This window comes from Myotis davidii, unplaced genomic scaffold, assembly GCF_000327345.1.
Source record: "Myotis davidii unplaced genomic scaffold, ASM32734v1 scaffold560, whole genome shotgun sequence".
Taxonomy (NCBI): domain Eukaryota; kingdom Metazoa; phylum Chordata; class Mammalia; order Chiroptera; family Vespertilionidae; genus Myotis; species Myotis davidii.
In genome coordinates, this window is record NW_006294418.1 from 3324679 (window position 1) to 3339844 (window position 15166).

General features: G+C 36.1%; 1 protein-coding gene across 3 annotated transcripts in view; it reads right to left on the reverse strand.

Moving 5' to 3' along the window:
- The window catches only part of GTDC1 (glycosyltransferase like domain containing 1), a 315221-nt gene that overhangs the window by 299025 nt on the left and 1030 nt on the right, over positions 1 to 15166 (reverse strand). For 2 of the 3 annotated variants that reach the window (XM_015567144.1, XM_015567143.1), the window contains exon 1: positions 13111 to 13153. The exons of the other annotated variant lie outside the window; for it this stretch is intronic. The gene's annotated coding sequence lies outside the window, so the exon portion shown is untranslated. Of the gene's footprint in view, positions 1 to 13110; positions 13154 to 15166 lie in introns of those variants that run through there. 3 annotated transcript variants of the gene reach the window in all.

Consider the following 15166-nt stretch of genomic DNA (forward strand, 5'->3'; position numbering starts at 1 on the left):
TCAAACCAGTTTTGGCCATAATGCACTTTAGGTGTTGTTTTTCAATAATTATAACATTTTTATTTACAAAAACAATTAAATAATTAAAGTTCCTAGTACTTTTTTAACGTATGGTACTGCGTAAAACATTTTCCTCTATGAAGAGGGACCAAACAACATTTACATAAGTATCTAGATTCGCTCCTTTTTCCATGGGCGTGAAAAACGAGAACACTCGTGAGCGGGCCTTAACAGATGGTGCGCGAAACACGAGAAAACTCCTGAGCGGTACGAAATGTGTTAAGTTTCATAAAACAATAATATAGTGTCACTGTCTTCAGTTCAATTTTTGTTCAATGTTCAAACTACCACAATTTGGCTTCCTTGGTCATCACTCTACTGAAACGGTCATTGCTAAGGTTGGCAATAACCGAATAATTGACTATTTTCATTCCTCACACAGCTAGACTGTGCATTTGGCACTCCTACCTGCCAGCCTTTTTGAAACTCTTTTTCATTGCTTTTCAGGGAATGACCACCTTACAACTCTCCTCTGGCCTATGGGTTTTCACTATTTTACCCTGGCTTCCTTTCTAGGAATTCCCTAGGGTTTATCCGTAGGGATATTATGATTTCATTCTGCCCCTGACTTCAAGATTTCAATTACCATGTATATATTCATTGGTCATTCCCAAATCCAAACCTTTTCCTTACCTCTCTTTTCACACTACAAACTTGTAATTTCTATCTACCTATGAGGTGCATCTAGCTTTATCAATTATTGTAAAATAAAATAAAAAACTCCCTAACTTAAAAAGGACAAATTTATACCCTGCCCAGTGGTGTGGCTCAGAGGTTGAGCGTTGACCTAGGAACCAGAAGGTCATGGTTCGATTTCCCGTCAGGGAACAGGCCCTGGTTGCAAGCTCACTCTTCTGTGTGGGGTGTGCTGGAGGCAGCCGATCAATGATTCTCTCTCATCGTTGATGTTTCTATCTCTTACCCCCCTCTGTGAAATATATATATATATAATGTCATTTATACCCTATAGCTGTGCAGTCTAAGACTATGGCCACTAGTCACATGAGCTTACTGGGCACTTGCAATGTGACTAGTCCAAATTAAGATGCGCTGTAAATATAATATACACAATAGATTTTAAAGACAACACAAAAATATGACTGTAAAATACCTTAATAATTTTATATCAATTACTTATTGAAAAGATAATAATTTTGATATATTGAGTTAAGTAAAAAATATAAGCAAAATTAATTAAACATATATCTTTTTCTTGATTAATGTGGCCACTAGAAAATGTAAAATTACTGCATGATAATTCTATTGAACAGTGCTGCTCTACTCACAAAAAAAAAGGAACAACATGAAAAAATATATATACACTACACTCAACTAACAAGGAAAGGAAAAAAAGAGAATTGTTGTTTTTTTCTCTCTCAAGTCACCCTCACATTTGGTCCTGGAATCAAGACTTATAAGGTTCCCTAAATCTCAAAATTATAATGTGAAAAATACTAAATTGTATCCTATAAAAATCAAATTTAATCACAAGTATATCACAGAAATACAAATAGCTAACATTTTATATGTGCTATGCAACTATATAACATAACTTAATCATCACATCTCTGAAGTAGATAATATTGTTACTTCCCACTTAATAAAGTTCAGAAACCTAAGGCAGAAAGAAATTACATAACTTGCCTAAAGTCACCTGCTTAGGCCTCACACCCAGGCAACCTAGCTCTAGATCTCATACTCTCAATCACTACCATTTACCGACTCAATAAAAGTAAAATTTTAAAGAACAAAACAGCCTTAGATGGTTCCCAGTATTCTTGAACTTAGATCTCAACTAAGATCAGAAAACATCAAACTACATAAAACCAAGTATGAATACAAATATGAGCTCACAGTAAATGGAAATTTTGAAGCAAAAGTGGGTAGAGTACAAGGATGAAATAATGAAAGACGACACAAAGGAATGTGCTCTGAGCCCAGCAGGTCCAAATGAGAATTCCTCAAGAGCAAGCAAACATTGCTGGGTGAGCACGAAAACTGCACGGGTCTTGAAACATGGCGCACAGAGGCCACAGGGGCAAGTCAGGCCTGATTCAGAACCAGGGAACCTTCCGGAGACTTGCAGGTAATTCTTCACAAAGTAGCAGGGGCAAGTAGGATATTAGTTCTTGAATTAACTGTAATGTTTCAAAAAAAATTACAGAAATATCTGAATAAGGATATATGCTCGTGTGTTTGTGTGTGTATATATATACATATATATATACACACGAACATATATATATATACACACACATATATATCCTATATTTTTAATGTAATTTAGCATTTTTAAGAAACTCTAAAATACAATGCTTACAAGGTAAATAAATAAATCAATACATGAGCAAAAAGAAATAGATTAATTTCATATGTTTACATATCTCTAGAAAGAAACACACAAAAAGATGACACTGGTTACATGTATATTTAAAAAGTATTAAGGTTCTAGGATATATACAAGAGAAATTTCAAAGCCCTTGAACTTTTTAAATTTGAACCAAGTGAACAAAGCAACTAGTCAAAAGTTTTAAAAAATCTTAAAGAATAAAAATAAATTGATCCTAAATAGGAAAAGGTATATAAATATATTTACTCATACATATATGCCTGCATAGAGGGAGTGGAGTCCTTGATGGTAAAGGGGTTAGGGACTTCCACCTCCACCCTTGCCCTCTGTACCTCACTGTCCGCCAACAGAGATACACAACAGGCACACACAGAGGCCATTTCCATTGCTGGATGATGCTGTTTGGATATTCTCTCTCTAAGTGTCTACGTGCTTAAAACATCCAAAAAAGACAGACAGAAGTACCTTTAAAAAAAATTAGAGGACTCTAAAAGCTATTAATAAGGAAATATATTTCATCTTTTTTAAATTATTAAAGGAGAAAAACTGTTTGGAAGTCAGAGATCCCAAAAGATCAGTGATATAAAGCTTCCACAAAGCTAGACATTATTACATTATTTGCTTACCACCTGCAAACCAGATTACCTATAGTCTCCAACCTAAGAGAGCCACCTTGAGTGCTTTATTTTAAACCAGAGGATGTTCTATGACATCTTTCACCTCATTGGCCAGAAGTGTTGGTGCTGACGGGACAGGGGAGTGACTCACTCCTTCCTGGAAGAGTATTCCCTCCAAAAGCTGTAGAGCTCTCAAGAGGCTGGCTTTCCAGAATGATGAGCCACGCTTCTCTGCTCAATAACATAGTGAGCCCTTTCCTTTAAACTTCTCACAAGTCAGAACTTTTCACAAAATCTGCACCCCAAATATGGTTTATTCGCACTCATTTCCTTTGTGTTGCCATCATTCATTGTCTTCATTTTTAACGTAGTGGTGTTTTTAGCCACATGAAATGAAATGGAGTCAGTTTTTCTCATCTGTCTCAGCTCTACTCTTCTTCTTCTGGGACCCAACTCATGTGATCCTTTAACAACTATCTATTTCACACCAAACTGGATATCTCCCTAAAGCTTACCAATCTAGCCTCCAGGCATATTTCTTAAATAAAAGCAGTAGATCTTTGTAAATCTGAAATTTGCATACTAAAGGAACAAATCAACTATCAAAAGACTTAGTAGTATAGAATAGTGGCTCACCTCTAAGCAGAGTTTAAAATTCATTTCAATTTATTAATTTTTTTAAGGAAAAGCTATTGCCTTTTTCCCTTTGCAAAATACTGTGTTTAATGGCCCAGTTAAATTAGAGGTGATAGTGTGAAGCAAGTGTTTTAAATTGGTAAATTCTAAACCTTTTAATAAAAGAACATCAGTCAGAAGTTTTAATAAGACTCAGCAGGACAGAGAAGAATTAACAGTCTGTAGGTATCAAAAGGGGGTGATAGGCAATGATAACCTTAATCATTTGCGAAGGGATTTATAATTTCACTGCTTAAAGGTTAATGAAATTATGTGGTATTTTGCCCACTCTTATCCAGCAAATGATTTTCATGCCTTAGTTTGTATGTAGTATTTATCAACTGAATCATATAATGGAAGAAATAACTCTTTTTACCAATAAGTCCATTGTATTTCCACTCATGTACCCCTGGGTGCACACTAGTATTATCTGTTCTAACCAAAAACTGGTGCCCTAAGACACACACATATGGTTTCCAACAACATCTCAGAAAAGAGAACAAACCATAATCAGAACTCTAAAAGTACAGGAAATTGCTAAAATGTTTGCTTTAAAAAAAAAGATATATTTCTTTGTCTACTTTATACTCCAAGTCACCTATTGCTAAATAGTTGCTCCTGCCAACTACTCACATAAAATCCTCCCGAGCGATTGAAGAAGATATTCAAGACATTACTTGAAACGGAATAGAGAAATGCTAACAATAAACACAAATAATTAGAACGGGCAAAATGATAAAATACTTCAAGGCTACAACAACTGTTTTGTCCCATCACAGGGCAAAACCACACACCCCTATGGCCTTGCTTCACTGAGCACCCAGGAGGTGTTCAAGGCCAGCACTTTGCTTGGTACCCCATTCTAATGGAAAAACAAAACAAAATATAAAACTGGGTTATTAACCCTCCTTCCACAATGTACTGGCTGGATGGCTTCTGTTCAGCTCTCTAAATTTCACTTTCCTCACAGGAAAATATTCAAGTTAGCTAACCTTTGTTACACATGTATTATGTACCAGAGAATGTGGTAATAAGGACTTTACATACATTATATAATTTAATAACGAGTTTACCGAGTAGGTATTAGTATTATTTATACCCCCAAATTATGGAACTTACCCAAGATTTAAAAGCCAGTACACAGAATCAGAATTTAAACTCAAGTTTTCAAATTCCAAAATCAATGCTCTTTACCTATTCCACAAAATATGATTCCTGGTCTGCCCTCCCTCTGTCCCTCTGTATCTCCCTTCCTCCCCCTTCCTCCATCTTCTCCTCCCTTCCTTCTTACTTCCTTCCTCTTTCCTCCCGACTTCCCTCCCTCTTTCCTTCCCTCCTATCTGTCTCTGTCTGTCTTTCTCACTTTCTTTGAGAGAAAGCTTACTTTCCTACTATAGAGCTAGAGGTTAACTAGCATGTACAGTTTTCCTGAGTGACTACAAGGTACATAGCATTCTGCCATACATCAGAAAGAAAAGGATTAAATTTTTTAAATTTAAAATAAAGTAGTGAGGCTAGATGGAGACACACATTTTGCAAAACATAGGGACGCATATGATTTAGTTCTAAACTGATGAGTCAAAAACAGAAGTAACTCAAAAGTTCATAAAATTGGAGCTCAGAGACCAAGGCATGATGCCAGAAGGAAGTATGGCTTATCCTGAAATGGGGTGAAAAGTCTGTCTTGCGGCAGGGAGAAACAGGGTTAGAGAAAATGTGGAAAACAAACCTAAGTAAGCTAAATGGGTCCAGATCGTGACTTAGAGTAAGAAGAATTTAACTTTACTATAGTAAAAATGTGTTTTGTCACAGAATATTTTTGATGCACTAACAGTGAAAAGGTAAAGTTAAAATCAAATCATAGTTATTTATTCTTTTTTATTGATTTTTAGAGAGAGAAAGGGGAGAGAAAGGGGGAGAGAATAGAGAGAGAGAAAGAGAGAGGAGGAGAGAGAGAGAGAGAGAGAGCGAGAGAGAGATCTATTGTTCCACCTATTTATGCATTCATTGGTTGGGCGTGGTATGTGCCCGACCGGTTATCAAACTCACAACCTTGGTGTATCTGGAAGATGCTCTAATCAACTGAGTTACCTGGCCAGTGCTCTTACATACTTATTCTTGGGAAAAAACAATCAACCTAGGGTTGGGGGGAGGAGGGACAAGGGGAAAAAGTCATTTTTATTACTAAAAGTGTTACGATCCATTCTCTACTAGTGTTCCATGGGCTATTCACACGCATTGCACAGTATTTTCAACCATGTACTAATCCAACCAACACTGACTGATCACATTGAGTTAGGCACCAAGGACAAAAAAATAAAGAACATACTGACCTAGGGTACATGAGCATTTATGTAAGAAGCAGAGTGCCAAATATTTTATGCAGCATGTAAAGAAATTATTAGGAATTCAGAAGGCCACTATAGACAGATCAGTTCTTAGGAATGACTTGTGAAATTCCCGAAAGTCAATGAGGCATAAGCTAGGCAGTGTTCCACATATAACATGCGAGTACTTTGTTGATACTACCTACCATCACTATCACCATCACTATCATCAGCTCACAAGTGGAGCAATCCAGCTCCATCCACATTCAGACGTACAGCCAAGAAAGGCAGGCAAACATAAAATCTAGAGGTAAGCTTTTTAACTTTCATATTATTCATTTCATTTTTCGCTGAAGGACTCATGAATAACTGCTCAGAAACCCACTGGAAGGTTCTACCTATGCATTAATGAAGGAAAATGTGAGGCACGGTGGACTGACTGAATTCACTAGCACCTCAAGCTGCCAGCTCTGCCAATGAGAGTCCAATGCTGAATAATATCTTCTTTAGTTGTACTATAATCTGACAGCTCCACAATGCCCATTTGTTTCTAAGAACCAATTTAAGAAGTACGGATATCCGCCATACAATGCTTAACTGATGAGATGCTAGGGTTGTTTTTTTCTCAGAATAAATGTGAACTGAATTTGCAATATTAGAAATTATAACATTTTTTCAAACTGAATAGATTTAAGAATCAGTAATATATCTTTTGCAAGGCTGTTTATTAATGACTTATACAAATATAATAAAAGAACTAAATCTCAGAGTTAAAAACTACTTGCAAGGTCACCTGGTAAAACACTACCTTCTATCCCAGTGATGGCGAACCTTTTGAGCTCGGCGTGTCAGCATTTTGAAAAACCCTAACTTAACTCTGGTGCCGTGTCACATACAGAAATTTTTTGATATTTGCAACCATAGTAAAACAAAGATTTATATTTTTGATATTTATTTTATATATTTAAATGCCATTTAACAAAGAAAAATCAACCAAAAAAATGAGTTCGTGTGTCACCTCTGACACGCGTGTCATAGGTTCGCCATCACTGCTCTATCCACATAGTATCTAGGACACAGATAGTGTTTAAACTAAAATAAGGGCCTAAAAGACCTCTAAGTACTTGTGTAATAGATGCCTTTGGCCCCAATATATCCACTTCACATCCACTACTGTATTTCACTAAAATGGATCTCAGCCTTTAATAATATAAACTGTATATGACAGTATGGAAGGACTGAAAGGTTGATAATTAAGAGTCGTTCAATTTCAATGAAAAGTAGTTGGTATAAAATCATCTTTTAAAATATTCAGACCATGCCATCCAGATACCCACATGCACTTGGATCTACACACAGTAAAGAACGTGTTTAAATGTACTGAAACTATACCTGCTGTCAAGAAACAAAGAAGTTGTGAAGGTTGATCAAACACAACTTTGCCCTGAGTGTCATGTTACTGTTTCCCACTAACGCTGTCCTAAAAGTTAACAGTCAATGTAATCCAAAGGTTTCTCTTTATTTCTATATTTAAATCATCACAGGTTTGATCAAGCATGCAAATCCCCATAGGCTCAGGGTTCCCATCAAAATGTCTTACAGGAACATTAAAAATTGAATGGGCGTAAACAACTCCGACAGAGCGCAGCTCTTGACAGCATCGCTGTGATCTTTGTGTTTCATGTGCAGCCACACTGGGGAAGCTTGCAAGGGAATATGAGCAACTAATTACTGCCTTTTGCTTGAGGGCAGGTGTGCTGATCTCTACAGGTGTCTCCGCAGCAGTGCTCTGCCCACTGCATCGCCTCTTGAAGACATCCAGGGTAAGGGCTTGCTGAAGCCTTGCAAAACATCTGATAGAATACCAGACAGTTGAATGTTCAGGAAGAAACATGGTGTGACTTTTCCTTAAAAATACCACTTAGGGCTTTAAATCAGTGGTTCTAAACCTTCTGGCCCTTTAAATACAGTTCTTCATGTTGTGACCCAGCCATAAAATTCTTTTCGTTGCTACTTCATAACTGTCATGTTGCTACTGTTATGAATCGTAATGTAAATATCTGATATGCAGGATGGTCTTAGGTGACCCCTGTGAAAGGGTCGTTCGACCGCCAAAAGGGTCGCGACCCACAGGTTGAGAACCACCTCATCAAGGGTGTTTTAAAATACTTGGGTGTCAGGGTATAAAAAGTAATATAAAATCGTATCTATCAATCACACATGTTAAACATGGATACCAATGTCGTCTGAATGAGTACAGGAAGTTTTTCAAAGAAAACACTGTTAATTTCTAAATAAGAAATTTAAAAGAAAAATTAAATTAAATAATAACTTTATGTCAGTCGATCCTTTTTCATTCATGAAAGACTGCAGCTAGAGCTGGGTATACAATTCTAGAAGATCCAGAAAATTTTTGAGAAATGATCCATGGTGGGAAATTAGCAAACAAAACAGTCATCTGATGACCGGGGAGGTATATATTCCATTTACATATGATGCCATTTGCAGGATTCATAGTCCTTAAATCTTTCCCATAATACTTGGAAAGAAGTGTGCTTACTAAAATCCAGAGGCAAACATCCCCCGTGCCGCCACTTGCTACCTGCATGGTCTTGGGCAAGAAATTTGACTTGTGCTTCAATTTCCTCATCTGATGATAAACAAGACCACCTCATCAAGGGTGTTTTAAAATACTTGGGCCAGGGCAAGCATATAGTAATTGCTCAATAAACTGTAATTAACATTATGAAATTTCCAAAATACAGTAGTCTCTTGTTCTGGTAGAGCACTAGCCAATCAAAAAGTGTCTTGAAAAGTTAATATTCATCAGTGCTATGTTATTCAGAACTTTGTAATATGGTGCACATTTTTAAATAAAATATATATTGCCTGGCTTTTGAGCAATCAATCAAAAACCACACAAACAACATTTAACCAATTCTTGACTTTTTCTGAATGATCCAGTCATCTTAATGAAAATACTTTATTTTTAATACTACAGTTTTGTGGAGGAACTAGTTGTGCTTCATAACAGTGAAGTAGGAGAGTTCTAATAATATTTCAAACTTCATCTACTTGGGAAAGAATATCTTTCTGGCAATATCAAAGTTAACATTCTTAGGGGATGTATTTGCTCAGAATAAAGAAATGCCTATAAATGATAATAAAAGAAAGTTATCAATTATTTTTATTCAAAATTCCCTATTTTAGTGTTTTTCTTTAAACAAATGGAATTAAGATATTTCAGATCATCATTAATATGAACCATTAGTTATGAAACCAAAACATCACTGGTCTTTAAAAAATTGTTTCAGACTATTCTCAAAGGAATCAAATGGGGGGAAGGAGAAATTAGAACAAAATGCATACAACAATATATTAAAATAAGAGCGTTTTCATAGTTAAGAATGATTAGACCCACGGGGATGATGAAAATACAATTATTTGAAAGTAATATCCCTCCCGCTCTTGGCAGAGTGTTACATCTGAGGCTGATTTCTCCAAATGCGGATGCTGCAATAACCTTCTCTTCTCTCTTCCGTTAATTCCTTCTTCTTTCTGCCCATCCTCCAGGCTTCAATGGCATCCCAACCACCGTAAATGTTAAGAACTGACCTGTTGTGCTTTAACACAGACCTAATGTGTCACTCCCATATGAGAAGATCTATTCTAATGGGGGTGGGGGTGATAGGCACATAGACAATTAAAGAGGTGTGTGCGCACGTGAATGCATGTGTGAATACATGGATGTGTATGCAACACACAAAGTACGAAGAGAGAATAAACCAGAGCTCAACCATTTTGCCTAACATAAATCAAGGAAGGCTTCATATAACTGGTGACAGCTGGATGAAAAAGTGCCTACAAAAGAGATTCAAAGCTCCAGGCCAGAAGCACCCATTACAGAGCCTCAATCTGCTATGTTCCAACTGCATCCCACACTCTCCTCACATGGATGTCCTCATTCTCTAAACACAGTGGACACTGCTATCAGCTGGCTCTGTTCGACCCTCTCTCTTGAATCCCTTTTTCATCTTCCCCACTTTGAAAGTTTTAAAAATATGATACCCTCCCACCCAGACGTTCCACTTCTACTTATGTTTCCTATACAGTTAAATCAATGGCGTCCAAACCACCATGAATATTAGAAACTGAATCAAAAGACTTTAGACTTTACAACTGTGAGCAGGAAGACAATGCTAATTCAAAAATTCTGAAAGACAGTGATTTTCAATTTAAAATTTAATTATTCAGGCAACATATCAATCAAGTGAGAAAACTGAGTAAATATATTTTTTTCTTTCTCACACACCCTTTCTTAGGAAAGGTTGAGCATCGAGCTATGAACCAGGAGGCCATGTTTGATTCCTGGTCAGGACACATGCCCAGGTTGCAGGCTTGATCCCCAGTCGGGGATGTGCATGAGGCAGCCAATCAACAACTCTCTCTCATTATTGATGTTTCTATCTCTCTTCTCTCTCCGAGAGAGAGAGAGAGAGAGAGAGAGAGAGAGAGAGAGAGAGAGAGAGACTAATAAATGAAGCAGCACAAATTCCATAAACAGAACTTTTCTGGGAAAAAGGCAGAAAACTCCACTCATTATAACATGCAAAGAATTCCTAACTCTTTCCTATATAAAGGAACCAAAGTTCAGTCCACTTGATTAAAAGTCATAAAAGAATTCAAAGAGCCGAAACCGGTTTGGCTCAGTGGATAGAGTGTCAGCCTGCGGACTGAAAGGTCCCAGGTTCGATTCCGGTCAAGGGCATGTACGTTGGTTGCGGGCACATCCCCAGTAGGAGGTGTGCAGGAGGCAGCTGATTGATGTTTCTCTCTCATCGATGTTTCTGACTCTCTATCTCTCTCCTTTCTTCTCTGTAAAAAATCAATAAAATGTGTTTTTTTAAAAAAAGAATTCAAAGAGCTCATCTTGGTGGAGCTATTTTCTCTATGATAACAACCACTACATTTCAGCATGCATTTAGAATAGATCATGTGTGAGTAAGAGGAGCCACAAAGAACAGAAAGGTATGAAGAGCTATTTTATCCACCCTCACTGTCCCATCCCCAAAGGTCTGAGCAGGAGGGCATAGGACAAGGCACATAGCCTTCACAGAGCAAGGTTAAATTGTCTTTTGAGTGATAACTATGAAATGAGGAAGAAATTAAATTCTAATGGGATTGGATCTGTAGACTTTTATTTCTCAAATTGTTTATCAACTTTTAAAAGCAAACAAGGATATAACAGTTTAACTACAAAAGGGTAAAGGATAATTTGCTTTACAACATAATGTGTCATGAGTTAATCTATATATTAAGTTCCATACGATACTGATGTACGTTATTACAGAGAGGAGACAAGGCAGGAAATCTTAAAACCAAAAATGGTGCATGATCCCAACTGAACTTTATTTGAGCATCTCAAAAATTTTACTACAATAAAACATATTGTTTACTTTACAAAATATCAATTTACCATCCATTTTTAATACCATACCTTCTGCATTTAGCAAAACACACTACTAAGAATTCTAGAAAATACAAACCAATTAACAATATAGAAAGCAGATCAAGTGCCTGAGACCTGAGATGGGGGTGGGGGTGGGGGAGAGGTTGATGTCAAGTGGGCACAAGGGAACTTGCCGGGTGACAGAAATGCTCAGAATCATAACAGTGGTCACAGTTACACAGCTGTATGTTTTTGTCAACGTTCATCACATTGTTCACTAAAATGGGTACAACTTATTATAAGTAAATTATACCTGAATAAAATTGAAATAATAATATACTCATAACAGTTGGTCATGGCTGATAATCATTCCAATTACCTAAAGACTTTTTCTTTTCTTTTTTTTAATTGATGTTAGAGAGAAAGGAAGGGAGAAATATCGATCTGAGAGAGAAACCTCAATCGGCTGCCTTCCATATGCTCCCCGACTGGGGATCAAACTTGCAACCCAGGTATATGTCCTGACCAGGAATTGAAACAACGACCCTTCGGTGCTGACACTCAGCCAACTGAGTCACACCAGCCAGGGCTTACCTGAAGACTTTTATTGCAAATTTATTGTTTCTCACACAAAAGTTTAAAGATACCATCAGTAGAAACCAGCAAAGTGCTAGCAATAGTTTCCAGTTATCAGTCATCATAACTTTAATGGGTTCAATGCACTGCCATCTACACTGTACTTACCACATATTACTTTATGTTACTTTAAATTTTTTTCTCCTGAATTAGGCTTTAAGAAAAAAAAAAAGTGCCATGTATGTATAAGCATCTTCCAAAATCTAGCTCAATTCACTTCATAAACTAAAGTGTTTGTATACACTGATTTCCACCATAAAAAATTTCAAACAAGTAATTATGTCTTAACACTAAACAAGCAATAGTTTTTTAAAAAATATAACAATAGCTATAATGATTCCTCATACTGGACAATGTTACCTTAGAAGATTAATACTTTTCATAGTCATATTTAAATAATTATTTCATATTTGAAAAAGTGAAATTCTTTAAAAGGTATTAAGTAATCAACATGAACTTACAAAAAAGCTACTGTATAAAACCCCAGTTTTTTAAAGTAGAAATATTATTTTATTTATTTCCATAGTGACAGTTACCATTATATACAAAATTTACTAAAATGACCACCAATAATGTATCTATTTCTAAAAATAACATGACATATTTCACACTTAATAATAGAAATTGGTGTAAGATTACTTGATTCACAAATCTTAAAAAAAAGCACTTGAGCAGTTTACTAATTATTGTTTAAAAAGTTAATTACACAGTAATAAGACAGTGTGGTGCTGGAGAAAGAACAAACAAATAGATCGAAGGAACAGGAGAGAGCCAGAGATAGACCTATACTAATAGAGTCAACTGATCTTTGACAAAGAAAGGGTCAGATTTTTTAACAGATGGTGATGGACATCTACATGCAAAAATCTGAATTTAGATATAGACCTCATACTCCTCACACAAAAACACAAAAACTCAGAGTGGGTCATAGACCTAAATTTAAAATGCAAAACTATAAAACACCTAGAAGATAATATATAAGACAATGTAGCTGACCTTGATTTGGCCATGACTTTGAGATATAACACCAAAGGTACAATCCTGAAAAAAAAAAATGATAATTTTGATTTCATTAAAAGTAAAAACTTCTGCTTTTTAATTTTTTTTTGGGGGGGGGGACTTTAAAAGGCATTGTCAAGAAAATAAGAAGACAATACACACACTGGGAAGAATATTTACAAAAGACATATATGATAGAGGACTCATCCAAAGCATAAAAAGAACTCTTAAAACTCCACAATGAAGAAAGAACATAATTTAAAAATTAACAAAAAGTCTGAACAGATATCTCACCAAAGATGATAAACAGATGACAAATAAGCATATGTAAATGCTGGACAACATATGTTGTTAGGGAATTGTAAATTAAAACAACAATGAGATGCCACTACACACTTATTAGAATGACTAAAATCCAAAAAAAACACACCAAAAAAACAAAAAACAAAACCCACTGACAAACACCAAACACCGGTACTGAAGAGGATGTAAAGCCACAGGAACTCTCTCTCATTTTTCAGTGGGACTGCAAAATAGTACAGCCACTTTGAAAGACAGTTTGGCAATTTTTCACAAAACTAAAACTGATCATACTCTTCCCATACAATCCAGCAATCATGCTCCTTGGTATTTATTGAAATAATTTGAAAACATATGTCCACGCAAAAACCTGCACACAAAGGTTTACAGCAGTTTTGGTCAGAACTGCCAAAACTTGGAAGTAGCCAACATGTCCTTCAAAAAGCAACAGATAAGAGAAAGACATGATCTCACTTATTTGTGGAATCTAATAAACAAAATAAACTGATGAACAAAATAGATCCAGGGACATGGAACCATGGGACAGACTGACGAATCTCAGAAGGGGAAGAAAAAGGAGATTAACCAAAAAGCTTATATGTATATCTGCATAACCCATGGACACAGACAGTAGTGCAGGAAAGGCCTGGGGGCTGGGGGAGGGAAGGAGGGGAGAAGTGAGTCAATAGGGGGGGAAAGGTGACATGTATAATACTTTCAACAACAGAGATAATTTTTTAAAAAATAAAAAGTAACTGGATAAACAAACTGTAGTACACCATATGATGGAATATTATTCAGCACTAAAATGAAATGAGCTATCAAGCTATAAAAAAATTTAAATGCATATTGCTAAGTGAAAGAAGCCAATATGAAAAGGCTACCTACTGTATGATTCCAACTACATGACATTGTAAAACAAGCAAGGCTATGGAGATAATAAAAACACCAGTAGTTTCCAGGGGTTCTTTGGGAGAGTGGGCAGATGGGATGAATAGGTAAATCACAGGAGATATTTAGGGCAGGGAAGCTATTCTACATGATACTAGAAGGGCATTCATTGCACATTTATCAAAACCCATAGACAGGGGTGGGGAACATCCAACCATGAAATAATTTGTTCTGGCCCTACCAGGGCATTAAGGGTGAGTTAATTAAATGTTTGCCCAAATACAGCAGGCTAATTTTTAAGCTGATGATTTTGTATGGCCTGTGAATGATGTTAAAACATATCCTAATGGCCCTTGGCAGAAAAAGGTTCCCCATTCCTGCCATAGAAGGTCTAATTTAAATTAGAGTGTACCCTAATTAAAACTAAGACTTGTTGATCATGATGTGTCAATGTTGGTTCATCAATTATGGTTCATCAAATGTGCCACTGCTGGGGATTTGATGGTAAGGGAGGTTGGGAAGGGGTGACCCTTCATACTTTCCATTCAATTTTGCTGTGACCCTAAAACTGCTCTAAAAATTAAAGTCTATTCATTATTTTTTATTAATACATAAAATTAAATATTAAGCAAGTTTAATTTAAACATGTAATTTTAAAAACAAAAATTAAAATGTAATAGGAAGATCCTTTCCCACTGGCTTCTTAACTATTTTCACAAAGAAACTACCCCAAATTCTTGACCATAATATTTTTTTACATATTTATTGATGAGAGAGAGAGAGAGAGAGAGAGAGAGAGAGAGAGAGAGAGAGAGAGGTGGATTGGATGTGAGAAACATCAACCAGATGCTTCCCATACAAT